Raw genomic sequence first — 24,889 nt, forward strand, 5'->3', positions numbered from 1 at the left:
CCACCTATGTGGTTTTTTAAAGTTTCCAGAAGTCTGAATCCCTCTTATAATTTTAAATATCAAAGTAATATATTTGTAAATGTGATTTGTGGGGTGTTTGATCCAGGCAAAAAATGTGTTATCAAACAAAAGAAACGGGGAGTGATTTCTCATCTCTTTTTAAAAAAAAATCTGTATTGGAAAACTTGTGTAGCAGACATTAATATTAGACCCTACAGCTGTAAAACCTTTCCTTTTTCACTTGTTTATGATATTTTGGTTTTGCTATTTAATTGAATGTGATAGGAACTGCAAACCCTTCTGGGCTGTAGGAGAAATGCAGGAGACAAACACTTGCCATCCAGCAGTGTTACCACTGGATCTTAACTCTGGCTTCTCTCACATACATCCTCATGCTGTTTGTTTAACTGGGACCTTGAAAATACCAGAAATTTACCATTATCTGAGCTTTGCTCCTGCATATTCACTTATTAAATTAGTTCTTAGCATCTCTGTTAATCTTTGAGGTTTTAAATACAGACAGCTGACGTTACCAGTTTCTGTACTGGTGCTTTTTTTTGTCTGTGAACTGACAAGGTCAATATTCTGCTTTGTTTAAAAATCTGTGACTTTTTTTGAATCTAATGACTAGGAGGGAAAACTTTTGAATTTTATACCTGCACTGGGTTACCTGAAGTGCCCTTTAAGTTGCAAGAATCATAGAAACATAGAATAGAATCACAGAATGCATTGGGATGGAAGGGACCTTTAGAGGTCACTTTGTCTAATCCCACTTCCACAAGAATCTTCTGCTGTCTCCATCAGCCACATTGAAGTCTTCCCTGTGCATGTAAAATTCCCTAAATAAAGTCTGTGTGGGGATGATATATTTAGTCATTGGAAAAGGAAGAACTATTGATATGAGCATATTTCAATAAGAACCAGAATATATAAGCCATTTGCATTACAATATGCACCTCAAAAAGTTGAGTGTATTTCCAAAGCATTTGGAAATATTTCATATTTCCCTCTCAGCATCCCATCCATGCAATTGCCTTGGGAATTTTGAGGCAGGTCAAGGTTTCTTTACAAAGATTTTATTACCCTTGAAACAAAAAAATAAATATCAACTGGATGCTAAATCCTTATTTTGTTCCAGCCTTCACTGGTGCCTCGAAATGAACATGCAGCCTGATGCACAAGAGTAAATACAGGTTTCTGGGAGGAGAAAGGGGGTTCAGCACTCTGTGAGCACTGGCTCTGTCCTTTTGCATTTTCAGATGAGGCACTTGATTGATCACTTGTTCACTTGCTGCTGCTGATTATCTAACAGGCTGAACAACCTCCCAATAATTGTATGTTGTGCTTTCCCATTTGGTGCCTTGCTATTCTATAGCACTTACTATTTATCAGGTAATCAACTTTTAATTACTCTGTTGACTGAAATACAAGCTGACAGACAGCACACAATCCAGATATGAACAAGCCTTTAATCATCTGAGTTGCATTTGCACAGGGCACAACGTGCTCTTGGGACTTTTAACTTGCTTTTTAAAATCAATTTAGATTCAAGGGGTATTAGAATCATTGAATCAGGGAATGGTTTGGGTTGGAAGGGCCCTTAAAGCCCCCCCAGTGCCAACCCCTGCATGGGCAGGGACACCTCCCACCAGCCCAGGTTGCTCCAAGCCCCATCCAACCTGACCTGAGACACTGCCAGGGATGGGGCAGCCACAGCTTCCCTGGGAAACCTGGCACAGGGGCTCAGCACAGAATCTTTAGCTTGGAAGAGACCTCCAAGCTCATCCAGCCCAACCTTGCACCAACACCACAGCCAACTCCTAACCCATGTCCTTAAGGACCAGCTCCAAATGCCTTTTCAAGGCCTCCAGGGATGGGGACTCCACCACCCTCACCCCAAAGAATTTCTTCCTCATCTCCAGCCTCCATCTCCCCTCTCCCACTTGGAAACCATTTCCCTTGTCCTCTCCCTACCCCCCCGTGTCCAAAGCCCTCCCCCAGCTTTCTTGGAGCCCCTTCAGATATTGGAAGGTTGCTCTGAGCTCCCCTGGGAGCCTCCTCTTCTCCAGGCTCAACAACCCCAATCCCTCAGCCTGGCTTCATGTATCATTAGAAAAACAATACATCAGAAATCAAAGCCTTCTGGTTAACAACACAGCTCTACAATAAAAATTGGCAGCTCTGTGAATTTCTTCTCATCTTCAGCTTCAGCCTACTGGGGATACAGTGCCTCCCCTGCTGAAGGTCATTTCTTCTGTGGTGTTGCCGTGAGGTCCTTTGACCTTGGGTCAAATCACAAAAGTACCCTAACCACAGGCTATTTATTCAGAGAAGGATTTTCTTATGATAGAAATGTTTGGGCTTTTTGCTTGGAAACTTGTTCAAATCCATCAACTTTTCTCTACACAGTGAACAACAGTCTTGTAATATTACTATAAAATTACTATAGAATTCACAGTAATTCTAATCCAAACCAATCCAGACTTCCAAAGCATTTTTCATGATCAGAAACTTCTCATTTCCTAAAAATGCCAGCAGAGGATTTATTTTTCAGGGTGTTTTTGGTAGAATACTCCAACCAAAAGTATCTTCAACAAACATTTGAATCTTTTTCATCTTCCAGACCCAAGATTATTAATCAACATTTTGGCTCAAAAAACTCTAGGGCTTTGTTGTTGCTTTTTCACTGTTATTTTCAGCTCCATTAATTTGGTATAAATTTTAAAATATCTTCATATAATACTTAACAGGTTTTTTTCTGTTTGAAGGCATAGTAAGCTAGAAGACATCTTTTCCATGGAATCAAAAAGTAAGCAAAGCCCAGAGGTAGTTAAAAAAAAGCTTTGCTCCTCAGTCCTTGTATAAGTGGAAAGTGTGTCTCTGGTCTCAAGCCAGAGGAGCAGGAATTTCACTAGAGATCTAAACAGAGAAAACAATTTCTGAAAAGTGAACAATCCAACATGGATCAGTTACAGCATTGTGGCTACCAGAGGTATTTATGTCTGCAACAGACTGGGAGCTGAAAGATAAATAGTTTATTCATCCAATGTTGACAAATGTTTACGGGTCAGAACTGAACAAACTTTTGTTTTCTGAAGCCTGATGACAATGGCAGAAAATCCCATTACAGACCTGTCATTCATAATAAGGTGTCCATTATGCTGAAGGGACTTTAAACCACAAATAAAGACATTCAAGCATAGCTACAGAAAATGAAAGTGTCTTCTGCCCACACAGAAGCCCTTTCTGACTCACCCTTGTCTTTGCTAATGAAAACAGATATAAGAGGTAGGATATTTATTAGGGAAACAAGTTAAAGAAAAGGACTTCTCAGTTTGATGGAAGATGCTTTTTGTGAAGCCAAAGCAGGACAGGATGCACATTGCCAACAAGACTGTCTCAGGTGAAGGGCAGCCCTGCGTGGGGAATAGGTTTAGGGCACATGGGTAATAGCTGTATTTCTCCTAAGTGGTGTAAATGACTTGTTAGCATTCTGGATTAAAAGGTAAAATAAGATTGAAGCAGAGGAAATGGCTGTGTGGAACACATCTTTTATAATACTTAGCAAATACAGCTTGCTGCAGGTCAGAAATGAAATTGTTCAGCGTGGCTTAGCTGGCATAACCTTGGAAGAACAAAATTTTTTTCCTGTGTGAAAAGTATTGTGGAGTTTATCCAAGCTTTAATGCAGCAAAACAAGCCAGTCCATTTGCCAGAGTATTTGAACATAAATCATCTATTGCCTCTGATATGTGAAACTCAGGTCAGACTTCTCCTGAGCCTTAACTTTTAAGGTTACTGCTTGTACTTAGGTGAATTTCCAGACTCCTTCCAAAACAATGCCAGACTCCACAAGATAAGTGGCTGTGTTTTGGGATTGATTCCCAGTCTCTGTGCAAGGCTAAAGTACTGATTTTTCACTTGTTTACAAGTTCATGGAGAAAGTGCTTCCTGATAAAAACTTGAAGTTTAGTGGTTTAAAACATGAAGAGGGAAAATGTAGTTTAGACATGAGGAAGAAATTCTTTGGTGTGAGGGTGCTGAGCCCCTGTGCCAGGTTTCCCAGGGAAGCAGTGGCTGCCCCATCCCTGGCAGTGTCTCAGGTCAGGTAGGATGGGGCTTGGAGCAACCTGGGATGGTGGGAGGTGTCCCTGCCCATGCAGGGGTTGGCACTGGGGGGGCTTTGAGGGCCCTTCCAACCCAAACCATTCCATGATTCCAAGTCTTGCTGAATAAATCTATAGATTTTATTACAAGTCTGCCCTCTGTTAATTCTCTTGATTTATTGGTTTATCAAAATAAATCATAAAGTCTCTATTAACTTGAAAGAATTATGCACAGGGTATTACAGAGAAGGAGGGGAGCTATTTGTTAACAGAAGTCAATTTAGAATGGGTTTCAAACTATTCAGGGAGGACTCTATTCATGTCTTAATGAAGAAGCTTGTGAAGGCACAGCTCCTGGATGAGTAACTTGTATACTCCCCTATATTCTTCCTGTAAGTCAATCAGCAGAAATTAAAGGAGGACTCAAACTTCCACTGAAGTTATAAAAATTTAATATGCAGTTGGCCAGATGCTTTCAATCATCTGAGAAAAAAGAAAAGAGAAAAAACAACAGCAAAAAAACCAGCCCAACAACCCCTGTTTTCTTCAAACCTAAGTAAAAAAAAAAAAGGCATCTAAACACAAATCTGTTTAAATAGCTAAAAATAAACTTAGGAATATTTCAGCTTGCATCTGCAGGTTTAATTTTATGTAACCTGTCATTGCTTTGTTTCTAAAGGCAATAAAATCTTTACTGTGAAGAAAATATCTGATTTTCAAGTATGCACATTCTATGTGTGCACAATAATTTTGATTACAAGTGATCATCAGTAACTGTGCTAAAAAGACACCACAAAGCACAGGTAAACCTTATAAAAGAGAGTGAGGCTGTGTGATCAATCCTCTTCTTCTCAAAGTCAATAAAAACTTCAAGGCAGTTGACAGAAATGCTTGAATATAAAGGATTGCCAGAGGAAGGCAGGACCTCTTGCTCAGATAAATTCTATTGTTTATTTGGCAAAAGTCAGAATACAACTTTCCAACACTATCTCATCAAACCTGACATTAATTTTATATTTTCAGTGGGAATCTAAAGAATTCATGGGACATGATCCACAGTCCTTAAAAACCAGAGTAATCAACCATTAAGTTTCAGCTTTAAATTAGGATGTTAAGTCTTCTGTTGACTTTGCACAGTCACATCCTGCTAAGAGAAAATCTTAGGGCCTGCTTTTTATATTTGTATGTTTAGCATTGGTTAACTCTGACTGAGGGCTTTAGCTGGTGTCATTCAAATTCCTTTCTGTTCAGGAAATGAAAAGGTCTGTGCAAATCTTATTCCACTGGCAATTTGCAAATATGTTATATGATTTACTTTGCAGGATTATTTTTTAAAAAAATCTATTTATGCAGCAACTTCATTAAAAAGTAACATGAGCAGACAATTAGAAGAAATTGAAAGATACCAGAAATAAAAATATTGAATATTGAAAAAACAACTGGTTTAATTCTTTAACATTTGCTTACCAGGAGCCAGATCCAGGGGCAGTGAGCAGAGTGTCAGATGAAGTTAAACACAAATACCCAGGCAAAGTGTGGAGATACAGATGTTGACTGTCAGAAGGAAGGATAAAAATAGTTTACTAACATTTCTACAATGTTTTACTGCTAAGTCCTCGGCACAATCCTGCAAAATTCATTGTGTTTTTAGCTTATACTTTTTCTTTTTTAAATGAATGGGAAGCACTGCAGTCATCGTGCTTTACCTGAGCCTTCTCCCAGGGATGAGGATCCAGCTGTGAGCCAAAAACCAAGGTTACTTTGAATTTTATCTATTATTACCTGTGTGAGGCAAAGCAGTGAGGGAGCAGGCTGGTAGGAGGGGACACTGTTTTGTGACAGCAGCAATCAGAGGTATCAGCAGAACCTCCCTTTAGCAAGTCTCCACTCCAATACTTTCCCTGTGCAAAACTCCCCCTGGTCAGGGAGATCTGAAGGGATAAAGAAGTAAAAATCCAGTAACCAATTATCTAGGAAAATCAGAGAAAATTTTTTAAAGATAACAATTTATGGAGGATAGGAATAGGAAGTTTGCTGAAGGTGATTTGTGAGAGAAGGAATGGGTTTTCTGATAAATATTTCATCTAATGAATGCCTAGCAGGAAAGGGTTGCCTTCATGAATATGCCCACATTTCTTTATTTTAAAATATCCTGTGGAGTAGGCTTGTCATATTCTATGAGTTATACCTAAAAATACTTAAAAACCTTTCCTGCTAGATGCTAAAGAGTAATAAATAACTTGAGACAAAATTTCAACCTATCTCTCCTCTGCACTTCATTTTCCCATTTATTTGCTGAGATGAATGCACAGAAATAAACCAGTGTAATGTAAAGCTGTGAATCATAGAATCATAGAACTGGCTGGGTTGGAAGGGACCTCAGAGCTCATCAAGTCCAACCCTTGCTCCACTCCCCCCGTGGTTCCCAGCCCATGGCACTGAGTGCCACATCCAGGCTCTTTTGAAATATCTCCAGGGATGGAGAATCCACCCCTTCCCTGGGCAGCCCATTCCAATGTCTGATCACCCTCTCCAGAAAGAAATTCTTTCTCATGTCCAACCTAAACCTCCCCTGGCACAACTTGAGACCTCTTGTGCCCTCTTGTCTTGCTGAGAGTTGCCTGGGAGCAGAGCCCAACCCCCCCCTGGCTCCAACCTCCTTTCAGGGAGTTGGAGAGAGTGATGAGGTCTCCCCTGAGCCTCCTCTTCTCCAGCCTCAACACCCCCAGCTCCCTCAGCCCTTCCTCACAGGACTTGTGCTGGATCCCTTCACAGCCTCCTTGCTCTTCTCTGGACCTGCTCCAGCACCTCAATCTCCTTCCTGAGCTGAGGGGCCCAGAACTGGACACAGGACTCAAGCTGTGGCCTCCCCAGGGCTGAGCACAGGGGCAGAATCCCTTCCCTGGACCTGCTGGCCACGCTGTTCCTGAGCCAGCCCAGGATGCCATTGGCCTTCTTGGCCACCTGGGCACACTGCTGGCTCCTGTTCAGCTTCCTGGCAATCCAGACTCCCAGCTCCCTTTCTGCCACTCTCTGCCCAGCCTGGAGCTCCCCATGGGGTTCTTGTGTTGAACCTCATCCCGTTGGGATCAGCCCAACTCTCCAGTCTGTCCAGGTCCCTCTGCAGAGCCCTCCTGCCTTCCAGCTGATCCACACTCCCCCCCAGCTTAGTGTCATCTGCGAATTTGCTGATGATGGACTCAATCCCCTCATCTAAATCCTCACTAAAGATATTGAACAGCACTGGGCCCAACACTGATCCCTGGGGGACACCACGGCCGCCATTTTGATGCAGCCCCGTTCAGCACCACTCTCTGGGCCTGGCCCTCCAGCCAGTTCCTAACCCAGCACAGATGCCCCTGTCCAAGCTGTGGGCTGACAGCTTTTTCAGGAGAATCCTGTGGGAGACGGTGTCAAAGGCCTTGCTGAAGTCCAGGTAGACCACATCCACAGCCTTCCCCTCATCCACGAGGCGGGTCACCCGATCGTAAAAGGAGCTCAGGTTGGTGAGCTGTAACTCGGGACAGCAGCAATATAGGGAACTAAATCCAAAGACAATAATGGCACAATCTGTGTCCAGATTTATTTTTTTTTTTTGTGGAAAAACCAGCCTGACCTCCCAAGGATGCTTTGCACCTCAGGGCAACCTGAGGTCGGGATTTGGTGTGGGAAAAGCCAGGACCAGGAGAAGTGTTGGTGGATCTGGATAGAGCTTTGGGAAACAGAATTTCCGTCAGTGAATGTCAGTGAGCTGATGAATCTGACAACTTTCTGAAGTGGGAAGCTGAAGCCTGGATGGTTCTCAGTCACCTAAATGTTTTTCACAAGATGGGGAAACAGCCTGAGCCTCATGTATCAGGTTAAATCTCTTTTTGACAAACCTGCATCACAGATACCAATACTAATAGCTATTCCACTTGCTAAAGCTCTAAATCCTTTGCTCACCTTTTTCTTTTAAATATATGAACTTACCCATTTTAACAAAGAATTTGCAAGGAAAAGGGTTTCTATCTTTCAAGCAGCAGAAGTTCTCATTTTTCTCTCTGACATGAGTAGTATGGAGATGCCACATAAGGTGATAGAGACTGATTACTTGTCCCTTGCTTCTTATTAATCATCAGCACTAAATATTATAGATAATCCATTTCAGGCAGACATTCTGCAGGTTACAGCATCAGAATCACAGACCTGTTCTGGTTCCAATGATTAGGCCCAGCCATTAACCTAACTCTACCTAGAGCTCAGTGTTATAACAAATTCCTAAGCACCACATCACCTGCACACCTCCAGGGACAGTGATTCAACCACCTCCTTGAGCAGCCATTACAGTGCTTAATATCCACTTCAGTGAAGAATTTTCATCTAATATCCAATTTAAGCCTCTCCTGGCAAAAATTGAGGCCATTTCCCCTTGGCCTGTTGCTTGTTACCTGGAACAGAGACCAACACCACTACCTTGCTCCAACCTCCTTTCAGGTACTTGTGGAGAGCTGCCCTCAGCCTCCTTTTCTCCATGCTGAAAAACCTCATTTCCCTCAGACACTCCTCATAAAACCTCTCCCAGGCAGTGTGGAAGGAGCAGCAGCTTCCTAAATTCATTCTACACTTTTTCCTAATGTGCATTCTGCAGAGCTTTCAGCCATTATATAACCACAAGTAGTAATATTAGGTGTAGAGTAGGTGATTCAAAATTAGATTTTATGATATGTAAAAAATAGGGACCTGGAGCTATGTGGTCTGGTGGGAGGTGTCCCTGCCCATGCAGGGGGGTGAAACCAGATGAACTTTAGTGTCCTTTCCAACAGAAACCACTCTGCTTCTGTGATAAAGGGGCAGTGAGGACTGGGATGTAACCTAGGTGCACTTTAGAAAGCAGATGTCCCAGAAGGTCTTCCCCATATGAACGTTGAGGAAATTTCTCTTTCCCCAGTGCCCTGTGATTCCTTCCTGGCAATCTCTGTTGCAGTCTTACAGATGCAAAGCAGCCAAGCACTGCATTAGGAATTCAGAGATGGTTTTACCCACACTGCCATCTACAGAATGTTCCATAGATCAGCAAATTAGAGATGGGACGCGAACAGATGCTAATTTCTTTCTGGTTTTCTTCTTTTTTTTTTTTTTTTTTTTTTTTTTTTTTTTTTTTTTGAGTGAATTTAGCTCACTCACATGTCTATTTGTTTTTTACATGGATTTACAATGGTAAACTGCAACACTGTACTGTGAGCACCCTTCCAAATGTTACTGCACTTCTCTACCTCCTTTCACCTTTTAAAACTCCGTGTCTTGGCTGGCATGCATTTGTTTGCAACTTGTAGAGTTTCCTTGTGTTATACCAGGTCTGCCAGGTCAGTGCAGAGCCCCAAGGTCCACTGAAACTCCCTTCCTCCTGCCTATCTGGTTAGGTATTCCCTGAAATCCGGAGGCAACCTGTTGTAGTCTAGCTGTGGTAAGATGGTTCAAACACTTCTGACCTCTTTGCTGAGCAGATGACAATCTCCAGTAGCCACCTGAGTGCCTTTTCCATGGTTTTTCATGTTTTTCCCCTGGCTGGGGACACAGCTCTGCTGCTGCCTTCAGGGTCCAGGCACCATTTAGAGTAGAACAAAAAGTTTCAGGCTCTTCCTTTTTCATTCCAAGTGTGGCACCAGGCAAGTAATAAAAAAGCGAGCAGGACTTGGCAGTTGAATGAGGGGTAAAGAAGGCAGAAAAGTATTGTGTATGTTCAAGAATTCTCTAAATATACCATAAAAATACTCCACTTGTCATTCTTAGTGATTCTCTGCTGCCACTGACAGTGATTATTGGAGCCCCATTGGCTTTTTTTCATTTGAAAGTATTTCAGTTTTGGAACAAATGGAAATGATCACAGAGTTCACATTGCAGAGTGCTGAACAGAAACTTCCCCATTTTGGATGCTTTCTGTAATTCTTCACTTCTGCTGGGATTTTTCCCAGGCACAAAGTATTCTGTGTTGCTGGTGTACAAACCTTGGACTTCTGGAAATGTATGGGCCAGGGGAGGGACTGCTGTGTTCTCCTGTTTGAATGATTCATGTGCATCCAGCAGAGGAAATAACACAGTGTACAGAAACTTACAGGAGTGCCTGTGCTGCTGGCACTACAATGGGATGTGTTGTCCAGTCTAGAAAAATAATGAGATTTCAGGTGAGCTGAATCCATGTGGTAAGCCCTCAGGATTCAGAAGATGTGTGAAAAGTATAAGGTAGATTATGAGAAGGAAGAGAGATGAAGATAAACTTTTAAGGTCATTTTCTTAAAAAAAAAAAATTAAAATAAAAGAAGCTTAATTTTGAGAATCCTCTGGAGAACTGTTCAAATGCAGGAATATTGTCTCAAATTTGATCCATCACTCTCCCCTGATCTTTTTGAGGGCTACAAGATTTCTTTCTGTCCCCTTGAGAATAAAAAAAAAGGAATGAAACAAAATCTTTGCCTGCATGCTTATTCTTATCTCCCTTACTGGCAGTCATCTCTCGAAGGATAGATAATCAGTCTTTCATTTTAGAAATTAGGGAAATTGTTCCTGTGCTGATGTTCCTATTTTTTTCCTGGACAGAATGGAAACTTTCAGAGATTCTCACAAACTGCAGTTTACAGGGATTTTTATTTTATTTATAAGAAAACCACTGGAGTCATCAGAGCACTGGCACTGACTTTAGGGGCTCCAGGAGGACCAAGGGCAATGTTTTTTTTCTTCTGTCCTTCTGTAACTCTTCTTCTCATGCTCTGAGTGGCTGCTACACCTCTGTTTCCCTCCTGATGTATGCATCACAGGGAAGGTTTTAGCCACACTTAGCAGGACTGTGAAAAGCTCTGGGGTCTGAATTGTTTAGAGCAAGAGCAGCATCCCCTGCTAATGTAAGCTGACCTAGCTCTGCTTAGGTCATCCTTTACCAGGGAAAGGAAAAAGAAGAGTTTTAGGAAAGGCTATAAGATTTCTATAAATGTTAAAAAAAAAAAAAGAATTCAGAAGTAAATTTTTAAAAAATTTATATTGTTGTAGTTTTAAACCACGATGAATATAAAATATTTTATATTTTATCAGCTACACTGAAACCAAATTCATCTGGGACCTCTCTGGGTGGAATTGCTTTTACTATTCTTGTGATTAGGATTTGCAACTGAGAACTCAAAGTATCCCTATTTTGCAAGCAGGCAAAGGAGCCTTTTTGGAATGTTCCTAGAAATTTATATGGCAAAGTTCAGGTCCCTGGGAAGTCAGTGAAGCCCAGGAACCAGATGCACAACAGAAATGAGTTCTCTCTCTTCTGTCACCTCTTTTCATTTGTACAGCTGTTCTCAATCCCTCAGTTTTTGAAAACCTACTCCTTAAAACCTATTTAAGAAGTTTAAAAACTCCTTTAAAAAACTATTGAGTTTTTATTCTTTTAATTTTTAGTAGTAAAGCCTACACATGGTAAACCTTTTCTAAGCAAAAATAGTTATTAGATGGTGGGAAATGAGGCTTTGGATCCCTCTGTGTCTGAATGGCAGCCTCATTCTCTTATTTCTGTGTGAGTGGCATCACCCTGTCTGCAGGACAGTGGTTTTGTCACCCTGTGCTACAGAACATTTCTGCTTTTGGCAATGGCTGTGTCCTGTGTCATTCAAACAAATGCACAATCAATGGAACAACTCAGCTGTTTGTTCTGAAGAAAATTAGCTGTTTGCTTGAATAAGCAGTTCCTCTTAGAGGATATTTATAACCTCCCAGAGCCCAGCCACTCAATTTCTAAGGGACCTAAAAAAAAGAAATCTGTTATGGAAAAATCTGCTTTTTCACCTGTCATTTGTGTGTTACTGGGTTAGAACAGCAGTTTCCAGGGCATGAGGAAAGAGCTTGATTACCAGTCATTATGTCAGATTTTTAATTTTTTTTTCTTCATTATAAGAGAGTGACTACTGAGTTGTGTGGTGACTTAGCAATACAAAGTGATGTTGAAGTAAAGGATGTTAATCAACACAATATTTTTCATATTCTGGAAAGCTGCTCTTTCTCAAGGAGAAAAGATTCTGAAGAATACAGCACAGGGACCTCACCAAAAAATGCTACTGAGATGAGACAGAAAAAACTTGTTAAAAGCAAGTTTAATCCCCTTTCCCCTTCCTCAATCACACACACTTTCCCCTGATGATTTAGAGCTGTGTCTTCAGAACTTGTTTTCATGTGAAGGAAAAGGATGCAAGTCTGGAGCACACACTCAGGATTTGGGTAGGAACACACAGGACAGACATTTAGGTTCATCCCTGATCCTTCCTTGCAGCTTCTGTCTTTTTCTCCATTGTACAGTAGAGGCATTTCACAGGTTCTACTCTAAAAGACTTAAGTGATTCAAGGGTTTACTTCTCTTTTTTTTTTTGAGGGGGAGGGGGGGAGTGGAGAGTTGGGCTTTTGTTTTGTTTGGTTGGTTTTGGTTTGTTTTTTTCTGGCTAATAGCAAACTTGTTGGAATCAGCATCCCCAGACTTTTGCAATGTCAACATGAGTTCCCCATGTCATTTGCTCTGATTAGCAATTAATGCTGATGGAGGATAAGATCATGAAACAGGAGGTGTTTGGATTTCTGGTTGTTTTGCTAACACGAAAGGTAAAACATTTTTATTTTAAGTTGGCTGGAATTCCTAACAGTGTGGAGGGCAGGAGCTGTCTAAGTGAAAATAAGAAAATAAAAGATGCTAGATTTGGTTCCCATCACAAGTTGTGGGTAGTTTTGAGGGTTTTTTTAAAGTTTGTCTGCTGAACTAAAGGAAACAATTATTTTCACAGCTCTTTCTAAAAAGCAGTAGCAAATAGAACTTTTCAGCCTGAACTTTTCCCACCATGAACAAGCCTTATTAAATTCTAAAAAACCAATAAAAAGAAGTGGTGGTTCTGTATGGCATTCAGACCATCCCTGAAGGTTTTTTTGAAGAGGCTGTGAACCTCAGTTCCCTGCCAGCTCTCCCAAAGGTAGATTGTGGCCATCACCATTTTTTCAGCTGCAACTGGAAGGGTTTCCTGGCACAGCTCAGGCAGGATGCCCACGTGTCCCAGGGATGTCCTGAGTGATGCTGCCATTCCTCTGCCCAGGGTGGGCTGCTGCTCATAGCACTGCTCTGGGCATTCTCACAGCACTTTGTAAACATTAATATTTTTCATTCTGAAATTCTTCAGTGCTCAGCACACATTTAATCTCTGTTCAGAGATGTTCTGACAACAGAGAGTTATTTTCAACTGGCAGAATAATTTCTCCTTCGTTACTTTTTCAGACTCTCCTTCACTGGTATCTAATCTTCTCTCTGGATCACCCAGAGAGTGCAGTGAATTGGATATGGCTATGGGCAGGAGTTGCAGAAATCCAGTTTCTAGCTAGGAGACAACCATGCAAAAAAAAAAAAAAACCAAAAAAAAAACCACAAAACCAAAAACTAAAGATGTTTGCTTAAGACACTGAGGAAAAAAAAATAGAATTAATAGAGTCGTAGGAAAGTTGTTTCAGGTCTCATTCCCCTCAGTGATCTTAGGTGAGATGTTAAAAGGCAATCCTAACTCTAACAGCTATTAGGTACCTGATACTGGTGTTTAGAGGAGTTCCCTAAGGCAGGACAGCAAGCCCATGGAGAAGGAGCCAAGTTCTTCTTCAGACTGCTGTGTTTCTGTCCATGAGGAATGGGCTGCCTCTGGAGTGAGGAGGATGCAGCACTCAGGAGTGTGTCTTCCATGGGTGCTCTTGAGTTTGATGAATAGAAATAAAAAACCCCCAAAACTACAGTATTAAGAGTGCAGTTATCAATACAGCTAATCAGAGCCACCAACAGAGGCTACAGACCTAGAGACAGCAACACTCTAGCATGAAAACAGCCCAGTCAGGCTCCCCATTTTCTCCCAGAAATTGCCAATATCCATCCTGCACCCTGCAGTTCCTCTTACACTGCAATGTGGTGCTCTGAGCTGTTGCCTCCAGCTTCAGGGAAAAACAATTTAGGTAGCAGATGAAGCAATACTTTTATACAGCTTTGTCAGCAGTCCAGGAACCGTAAGGGAAAAAAAATATGCAAGTTATGAGACAAAGTACTTAAAGAGCTTCTCAGACTCTGGCTTCTCCCACCACTTAGTGATGAATTCAGCCCAATATCCACAACCATGGCCTCAGCTTGCACCTCAAGCTGGCTGAAGCTTTTCACACAGAGTCCTGGAGGCATCAGGTCACACGAAAAGTTTCTAATGGAAGCTGTGAGTGCACTGCTTCAGGGTTGGGAAGTGCTGAAACCAAGGAAAATGTGTGCCCAGGCAGGCAGCAGCCCTGATTCCCAGTGGCACGGCACTGATAGACCAGGAGGGGCTTGGAGAGGAGAGAAAGTTGGAGAGAAGATAAAAACTTCAGCTCCTGCTGGAAGAGAAGGGAGAGATTAGTGGAGCTGCTGACTGTGCATGGGGAGAGCAGATGCTGGAGGTTAATGGAGCATTAGTGAAAGAGAAGAGCAAAGTCTCCTAATACCTGGTGCAGTTATTTTAGGCAGAGGATTCTTTACAGAATGCACAAGGTTTCATCACAGTGGAAATAGAAAGCAAGGCAGTGCATGGCCTTGTTTAGCATGAAGGGCTTCAGCAGAGCCCCTCTCAGCTCTAAGGTTGCCCTCTGGATTTCTGACTTGAGGAGCATTACCTGTTCCCATTGCTGTCACCCTCCTTTAACTGTAATCTTTCTCTCTCCAAATATCCATAAAGCTTGGAACCTTCTCAGTAAGGAATTATTCTGTGTATTAAAGGATACTCAGTTTAAGCAGAGAAGTGTTTCTGTAATAGATAAACACATCCTGGATTTATGCCCTGCAGTTACAGAGCAGATGAATTAACAGATTGATTGCTGTTTTACCAGCAGTAAACTAGAGGGGTAAGTGCTTTCAAACTGGTTGGTAAAAGTACTTTTTCTGGTACTAATAAAGAACCCATCTGACATGAATGATAAAAATATAGCTTCAGGATTCTGTTTTCATTCGATTTTCTGTGAGCTCCCAAACTTTTTATGAGGATAGTTTAGAAATCACTATGTGCATTTCATTGCTAGTGAAAGGATCTCTGTGCTGACAGACCTAAAAACTGAATTAGATTATTTATTGAAAGAAGCCTCAACGTGGTGGAAGAAGATATCAAAGTATCCTCAGACTCAACTCAAAGCACCTCAGCCTCCAGCCTGCACATGTACCCTGGTTTTCAGCTGATATTTATTTCTCCCTGGAACTTCTTGGGTACTTTGGAGGTATTCAGAATTCCAGTTCATTAGTGGCATGTTTTGTTTTCTTAACCACAAAATGATGTCTTTTTTTCTCCACCAAACATTAATGATCCTCCAGTGTCTTCTGACAATTCCTGCAGACACCAGGTCACTGGGAAAGTTCTGTATCCCAACAAACAACTGCTGAGTGACAAACTGACCATAGGGATGCTAAAGCATTGGTTTTGTAAATAATTCTGCATGACTGTTGCATTTATTTGAAAATATCACAGGAAATATTGGGATTTTTTCTTTGTTAATTTGTGGGATTTTATTTTGGGGGATTTTGTTTCTTTTTTGCTTTTGTTGGTTTGGTTTGGTGTTTTTGTTTTTAATAAAAATTTCCCAAGTAGTAGAAAAATTTCTGTTGGTCTATAACTTGCTCTAGAATTAATACTGAATTGTGATGGTGCAGTGATGAGTCCAATGAGAGACAGAAAGAGCTGCCCAGAGAGGTGGTGGAGTCACCATCCCTGGAGGGATTTAGGGATTGTTGGGATGTGGTTTAAGGGAGAACTCAGTAGAGTAGGGATGCTGGTTGGACTCCAGGATCCCAAGGGGCTTTTCCAACCTGAAATATTCTATGAATCCAGCTTGGCTTCTACTTGAAAAGAGAATGCCCAGTTCACAGGACTGTTTTCTCCAGCAGCAATCCCAGACAGGCTGTACAAACATGGATTAGAGTGGATTTCCTCTCTGTAGGACAGTCTCCCAGTGCCATTCCAGCACACTTGCACAGAGCAGAGACCCAGTGTGGTTTCAAAATACCCCTCTGATGGCTGGAACTAAACCTTCTCTTTCTTTCTGGCACTTGAGCATTGAAGCAGACAAACACAGAGATGGTACCAGCCTGCCTCAGGGCCACCAGGATGGGCTCAGGATCTCCAGGGGGAGGGTTGTGCTGCCAGGATCCAGCCCCAGCCCAAGAGCTCCCTGTTGGTGAGATCAGGAAGGCCTGGATGGAACATAAACCAGTCTGGGCTTCTAATGCCTTCTGCACTGGCTGAGCCATCTGATGTGAGGGTATAAACATGAAGGTGCTGAGGAGATGTGGACAAACTGGCAATAGTTTGACATTTCAATTTAATTTCTTGCTGGATGTGCTCATCTGATAATATCTCAATGCATGAGTTTGCAATAAGAAAAAAGTAAATATTAATATAAAATAAAATATATTTCTGCCTGTTTCTCTTTTCAGTTATATTTGACTTCATCTGGGATCTACCATATGACTGTTGTCCAACATACAAGAATCTTTTCCATTCTGCTTGTTCTGGACCAGCAGAAGAGCAGGAGGAGCAGGTAAAAATAATCTTTTCATATCTCTGATCTGACAGCAGATCTCACCGTTGATAAATGTGCAAATTTTCATTTGTTAACTCGAACTGCAAATATGAAACTTATTCATATTAAAATGGAATGATCCTTGTTGAAAACATTAAGGCAATTTAGCTCTAATTCTGTATTTTGTGTACTCTTCCTATTGCTAGTGCTCAATGTCATGCTAAATCTTAATTATCAACTACAGCCCCAAAACACCTTGTGTTTACAAGTTTCTTAGTGTCAGCAGTCCCTTTCAAAAGAAGGTATTATATAAATACATCAATTTATGTGTGTGAACATGTGGTCAGTAAATGAGGCAGATCCTGCAAAGAGGCAGACAAGCAGCATATCAAAGTTTAGTAAATGTAGGACTGAAGATTCTTAAGACTCTCCCATTCCTCAGAATTTCAAATATTTTTTTTTTCAGACAACAATACCCATTAACAAAGAGAGGAGATGAGAAACTAGCTGGGAAATCATAAATGATTGAGATAGTTAATTTTTACAGCTGTCATTTCAGTTCAGACTTTGCAGTACCATTTTTTGCCTACCTGCTGGTTCTTACAGCTTTGTATTTAAAATGGCACTGAGTAATCAGACAGTCCCAGTTGTACAAAATTCCCCAAGAAAATACTCAGACTCTTTTCTTGTGCAATTTGGTTTTTTACAGAAAAGTAAAAATGCTCACAATAAACTGTGCCACCTGATATTGTGCTAACCATTACAAATCCTAGTAGTTTCCTGAAGCATCTACAACTTAAAGTATACTTTCCTGTACTTGTTAATTAAACAGCATCCTAGTTATCTCTGCATGCATTTTGTGGCTGAAACATCAATGCATCAAACTCCTAAATTTGTGTAATGCATATAACTTTTCAGTATATAATCCATCACATTTTAAAAGCCTGTCAATGAGAAGCAACACCAAAACTCCTGTTCTGCAAAAGCTTTAAAGACAACAAGGGACTTTGCACACAAGTAGCACTGTTAGACACTCACCTGGGCAAACTCTTGGGTAATTATTATATTTTTTTTGTGTAAACCCTCTTGCATTTGCCCAGTTCTGCCAGCCTTTTGTCACTTGCTGCCTTAATCAGCTGTTAAGCAGCTCTGGTTCCCACCTGCCATGTGAAATGGCTGCAGTGGCTGCACTCGTGTTTCCCCCACTCACCCTTTCCAGCTCTTTTTTCACTGCCTGCTGCAGAGAGATTTTCTCTGAGCACAAGAAGGAGAACTGAGTGTTTAATTTGCTGAAGTGTGAGGCTCCCCCAAGTCCAGAATGAATTTCCTATGGTTTTACTCATTGTACTTTGGATTCCTATCAAGATGGAAGATTGTGCATAAAAGGGAAAGATTAATTTACTATCATTTTTTTTTCCCCCACAAGCAAACAGTTATTAGATGGTCTGGGACATAGTCCCGACAGCTGAAAGGAGGCAGTGTAAGATAAAGAGGAGTTCTCCATCTGTCTTAGTTTAAAATTACTTATTAGAAAGAAAACTGCAGATTCAGGAAAAAAAGTTTAAACTGACTGTTAGTTTTCTTCTATGAGCTCATAGATCAAATGTGATGGAATGGAGCTGGCTTGGTGGAGTGTATCATTAGAGGAGTCTCTCACTTATACCTCACTCCCCCAAAATGCTGAGCTGATTTTCCACCTGGCACTGGAAAATCACCACACAGGGAGTAATTACTGAGAAAGAGTGGGAGAACAGCAGAGAGTGCTATGGCACTCTTAAATTTGCTAAGAACTCCTTGGTTTTGACAGGGTGGTAAGAAATGACAATAGAAGGGAGTTAAGTAGAATAAGAAATTAGGAAACAAGAAACAGTTTGGAGGAAGGAATATCTGTAAGGCTGATATCTGTATTGTCATCCCATCCATTTCATCCAAAAGGGCTTAACAAAAGCTATGGAGTACAGACCCATTTGTTCTGCATGGGATTGTCCCTAAGATTATAGCTCAAAATCTCTTCCAGCACAATTCCCCCAAAGTCAAGAGATGGCAATGAACTTCCTTACAGGGAACTGGAGCCAAATTCCTTCCACTGCTCTCAGGCACCCTCTTGATATGACTGGAAATAAAATTAAAGACCAAACACAAGTGTGGCTCATGCCAAGACAGATGAAGTTGAGAAGTCACAGTGCTCTCACTACACCCATCAGTTATGAGCTGCTTGTTCTATGGCTGTGCCCGGGATGGATTTGCTCTGTGTGGGAATGAATTCTCCTCTTAAAGCTCATTCTGGTAAATTATGCTACAAATGACAGGGTCTGGTACAACTCCTGTGGTTCTTCAGGGGAAAAACAAAGCCATGTTCACAGCAGGGAAATCTTGCTGGAAGTATCCATTGCAAGCTGTGACTACACGTCAGTGCCTGTAGGATGGATGGCACCATAAAGAAGAGAAAGAGGGCACTTCTCAATTCAAATCAGCACACTGCATTCCAGAAAGCCTCTTTTAACAAGATGCAATGACTCTGGGACAGAACTGTTATGACTACACATCCAACTTTCTCTCACTTTCCACCCAGTCATCAATACTTGGAGTATTTATAACCCTTTGCTGTGAGTAGGAGCTGAGAGCTTGGGAACTCCATGTGCTGCTCAGTCTGAGTCAGGCCTGTTGGAAGTCTGCATCTGTGACCTGAAAGCAGTGCTCGAGCAAGCTGACCTCTTTAGGCACATGCTGCCCACAGCAAGCTATGCTTTTGGGGCAGAAATTTGAGTTTCTGTTGAAGCTTGGATGTATCTTAGATTGAACAGTTACTGTTCAGCTGGCTGGGGAAGCTCCACTAAGGAAAAAGTTATAGCAAAGCAAAGAGCTGAGAGCTGTAGGATAAAGTTATGGGCAGTCACATGAGGAGAGGAGGTGGCTGTCAGCAAAATTAAAATTATATTTTTATTTCAGAGACCCTTTAGTGCAGAATTGAGGCCCTTACTCTCACTTTGTGCTCTGCTGCTCTTCCTCCTTTCAGCTGCCCTCTAGAAATCCCTCCTGCAGATCCTGGTGAGCAGGTGCTCCAGGAACAGGCTCACTTCTGCTCAATTTGGGATTAAGACAAGCAATGGGAGTTGCCAGTCACATCAGTTTATTGCAGCAATACTTTGTAACAAGAAATTGGACCAGCTTTAGAGGTCAGATCAATTTCCTTAAAAAATGTGACCCCAGCAACACACTGTTGTGTGCCTGCATGTAAACAGATCTAAAACCATTAAAGCAAAATGACAGTCTGGGGGATGGAACAGAGTCAGACAGGGGCTGGAAACAAAAGATGATTTCTCCTGTGCTCTCTTTAATTATGAAGCATCAATATAAAATCCTTTGTAGCAACTTCAATGGGAAAATCAAGTGGGATTAGCAATTAGCACCATCAGGGTCCTTTTACACACTGCCTCATCCACTCCGTGCCTTTGAGGGAAATCTGAATCCTTGTGCATTGCTGGAGTTCCAAGTGGGGAAAATGAGCCAGGAACACATCCTCACATCCAGCCCAGCACTTCCCAAGGAGCCAGCCCCAAAGCCCCCATCCCGAGATGGCATCATGTGCCAGCAAGAGTCTGTCCTGGAACAGATGTTACTGTGGCTGCTGCTGTCCTGATAAAATAACAGGCAAGGAGAGGAAAGAGCAAAATAACCCAACATGCACAGGGGAAAACAGGGCTATGAGTTTATACCCACAACAAAATTGTTCTGGAACTTCTTACTTGGCAAAGGCTTTATCCAGATAGACAAATGTGTCCTCTATGCAGTTATCTTATGTGCAAATGTGAGAACCTGAAATCAGAGAACAGGAGCTCTGGCTGGCCAACCCACATTGGTGAAAACATGAACTTTTTTAATAGTAGGATAACAAAGATCCCACTTAGGACTGGCAAAGCTCTAATATTTTTCTGTGTTTCTACGTGGGACTCAGCAGAAGCTGCTTAGTGTTCAGTCCCTCATTTGGACTGAAGAATGTTAAAGTAGGAGGGATATTTTATAACTCTTGTGAGTGTAAAATTACCAACTGGCTTTTAAGAGTCCAGGATTGCTGTGTTTCAAGGAAAATCAAGGGGATATTCCCATGTGGACACCAGAGAAATAAACTTATAGTCTTGATTCCCTCCAATTCTAGGGATGCCCAGGGGCAGTTTGACAGCAGCATTGAAATTGGGAGGATATTTCTGTAGTGCTGAATTACAGAACTTTCTGCATGGAGATTCTTCTCACTGTAGAGTCCTTGTTCTGACTTGTCCCTTTTCCCCTTTTCTAACCTGACAACAAAGCAGTTCCTAGATCATTTTCTTGGTCTGGGCAGGGAGGGAGAAACTGTTTCCCATTTCCTCTGCCACACACTGAGGAATCATGATGTTCTCTCTAAAGCTGTCATCTGCCATTACCTGTAGCAAGCTTTGACAGCAGCTTCCAGAGAGAGACTCCCCAAAACTTTTAGCCAAACAGATCAGAGGTGGTAGGAGCTGCTCCAGTGCGAGTGTTAATTCTTTGAAGTGACATTTTCAGCCATGACATCTGAGGTTGCTTTTACTGCAGGATCATGACACATGCTATGAAAACTTTTTCTGAAGAAGGAAGTAGGGAAGGAGTGTGAGAAAGTGACAGTTCTGCTGTCTCCCAGGCGTGCATATTAGAGGCATTTTTCCTTTTGTATTTCATTAAAAAATGTTATCTTTTTGTCAAATATCTGGGTTTTTTTCCCCAGGTAAAATCATTGTAGGCTGTACCTACAAGGCAGTGGGGTATGAGAAATAAATTAGTGTGGAAAGTGGCTGGTGAAGAATAAATGCAGTGATACTGGAATTAAATAAATGGAAAAAGAGAATAAAATTTGTGTTAAAAACCCAGTAAATCTTGCACAGGGAGGGAACAGGGCTACTTTGAATGGGTTCAAGTATTTCCTGATAATATCTGTGATGACTGCAGATGGTCACAAGGTGACATTTTTTGGTTGCTCTCCTGACCTAGACATGAGCCAAACATTAAGGAGCTATTTGCAGAAATTGCCTTTCTCTCGAGGCTCTCAGCTGTCTCTCTGAATGTTTTGTCCCTTTCTCCTTCCTTCACTTTCTGTTCCTATAGGCAAAGATGATGAGTTTCATACCCTCCTGTCTTCCTCTGCAGAATGTCAGCCTCAAAAAAAACTCAGCTTGGAATTTTCTCTCTCCACCCCCATCTGTCTTCCCTCTTCTGTCTCTGGGTGACATCTGGTGTCTTGGCTGAGGTCTCCAGGCAGCTCCGTGGCAGCTCCAGCCTTGCCTGGGGCAGCTGGCAAGAGTCCTCGGAGGGGACAACTGGCTTGGTTTGTCCTCACTGAGTGTCATCTTTGGGTTCTGGGCATTTTCAGAGCAGCTTTTTATTTGTGACTCACTTGCACAATCTTGATGTTAGAGGAATGAAAGCAGATTTCAAAAAACCTGCAGCTTCTCTCCCTCCCCGTCCCCCAACACACAAATAAGTAAATGAAGATGCTTTCATTTTGGAAACAGTGGTAGTTCTTTTTAATGATATCTTCTGTTCTCTATTGGAGAGCCAATAAATACTCCATGAGGCTGCCTTTGTTGACAGTAAAGAGCATTTTCATCAGGAGTGAAGCAAATTTAGTGTACTTCTTATGTGGAAGACCTCAAAAAGAAGAATGTGTATGGATTAAATTCTTGTGATGATGGAGCAGTTCCACTGTCTTGCCAGACTGTCTTAATCTTTTATCCCAGCTTACTATCATCTCCTCACCTTCTCATATCCTTGAAATAGATAGCACTGGCATCAGTCTCTCCAACACACAGTTTCTAAGGTATTTTTTTAAAATCCCTTTGCATTATTAACTCCTTTTCCCCTGTATCAGACTCTTCCTTTTTTGATTTGGTTTGGTTTTTTGGTTGGTTGATTTTTTGCTTGGTTGTTTTTTTGTTGTTTTTTCTGATTAGGAGTTGTTGTTTTACCTTCACTCAAAAGATCTTTCCATATCCATCCACCAGATCTTTTTGAGCTACCTGTTCTGTCCATGATGTTCAAAATGCTGCTGATTGATGCTGCACCTCTTGCCTCCTGACCCATTCCCTCTCCACTGACCTCTGAGGCTAAGGGTCCTTGATCCATGGCTCTCCCTGGCCAGAAGGCAGAATCCTGACTGTCCTGAGCTCATCCTGGCCACAAACACCCTGAGGTCCAGGCAGTAACATTTGTCTGCTGCTGAGAGCCTAAATTCCATCCAGCAGGAGACCTTTTCCTGCAGAAAATCAAAGTACAGGAGCATCCTGCTGAGCCTCTCATCCAGCCTGGGGGTAACTGAGTGAGAGAAACCTTTGTCACATCTCCCACTTCTCCAGGAGCAAAGCATTTCTGTGCCCAGGGAAAGTCTTTGGATATTTGTGTGTCTCAGGTTTCAAGGTGCCTGTGGATGGTTTTGTTTTGAGACAGAGGCTCTGGTGATGACTTTCTCCAAAACTCAGAGGACGAGCTCAGGATTTTGCCCTGGGCTTTAGGTGTGCTTGCAGAGTGCCATGCACTGGTGCTGAGGGCTCCTCAGCTTCTGTGGGAATTTGGCCTCTTAGGAGAGCTCCATTTACCTTACTGAACTGCAAAGAGTGCACAGTAAACCTCCCCAGTGCTGACAGAAGGCAGTCTTATAATCTATTTCAGGGTTTATAGCATTTTGAGAATGAGCAGAAAATTCACTGGACGTGTTGTTCAGTTCTATTTAAAATATGTTGGTGCTTTGAAGAGGCCCTGATTGTAGACTTTTGTTGATTGGTTGTGGTTTTTAACCATTAACTGTGGCCTGAACTGCTGTTTGTTCTCATGGTGTTTTCTGTGTAAGAACAGGGGTCATTTACCCACAGCTCAGGGAACTGATGCTACAGCCTGGGTATCTCACCCTGCTCCCTCACCTCTCAGCCTCTGGCACCCCCAGGACACTTGGGGCACTCAGAATACCCAAAAAAACCTCAGTTTTGGATACATGAGACTTAATGTCCTCTGGGAATCACAGCCTGAAGTGCAAGAGGTGTCTGCTGGGGGTGTTTCTGTAGCTGCTGAAGAACACAGCACAGGTTTACCTTCTGCTGAGAGTCTGCATGATCATAAATGCCACATGGAAACTGCTCAGGAAGCAGCCAGGGGCTTTAAAGAAGCTGCTGAGAGTGTACTTCAAAAGCAGCTAAAATCCTCCAGTGCCTACACTGATTGCTCTGTTCACAATGAAAACTCTTCAAAGGAGACTAAAGCCTTTGCAGAATCTGAAGGAAAAAAACATTCATAAATGCAGGAAAATATTACTCTTCTAAAATTTACTATTTATAGTTTTACTAAAAATATGGTAGGGTCCTGGGGGTGCCCAACACAGGGACAGGGGTTGGACTTGATGATCCTGATGGCTCTTTTCCAACTTGGCATATTCAGTGACTCTGTAATTAACTGGCAAGAGAAGTGGGGATTTAAATGGAATGAACAGAATTCCAGGAATCAACTTTACTGGTGACTTCCCTGGTTGTTCTGCAATGGAATCTAAGATCTTGTTTTGTCCTATTTCAGTTTGCTGAAAAAAAACAGACTGTTTTCTTCTGGAGAGAAAAAATAATATTGCTGCTCAGGGAGCCCTGTTTTCCTTCACTCTTCCATCCATGCTCTATTTTTAGAGCAAATTATATACCTTTAGTCAACAGAACAGCACCCAGACCCCACGTTTGCAAGTGCAGCTGGAAGGAAGTTTTTATTCTGAAGGGTGATAAAATCTGAGTGAATCCCAAGGAGCTGTTTGTGTTTCCAGAACAGACTATAACCTCTTTTCACACATCATGCAACAGAAATAAAAGAAGTCAATTATACAGCCAATTGGGGAGGATGAAGTGTACTTGCTTACAAGTATGAAATAATCTGTCTATCAAAGAAGACATGGGAAAAACAGAATAATCTTAAAAAAACTAAAAAACCATCACAATAGCTGAATGTCTGACATGTTGTCTTTATAAGCAGTATACCCCAGGAAGAAAAAAAAAACCAATGAAAACCAAACATGCTCTGTTTTTTTTTTTTTCCACACATTAGTCAATTATCTCCTGAGAAGCAAAATTCATATTTTCTTTCATTTCAGGTAATTCCCACATTTACTTTTCCACAGAAATTCTGATTATTGGTTTTCCCCTGACAAAGGCTTATTTGTGAGTATTTCTGGAGAAGCCAAACATCCT

This window comes from Heliangelus exortis, chromosome 5, assembly GCF_036169615.1.
Source record: "Heliangelus exortis chromosome 5, bHelExo1.hap1, whole genome shotgun sequence".
NCBI classification, from domain to species: domain Eukaryota; kingdom Metazoa; phylum Chordata; class Aves; order Apodiformes; family Trochilidae; genus Heliangelus; species Heliangelus exortis.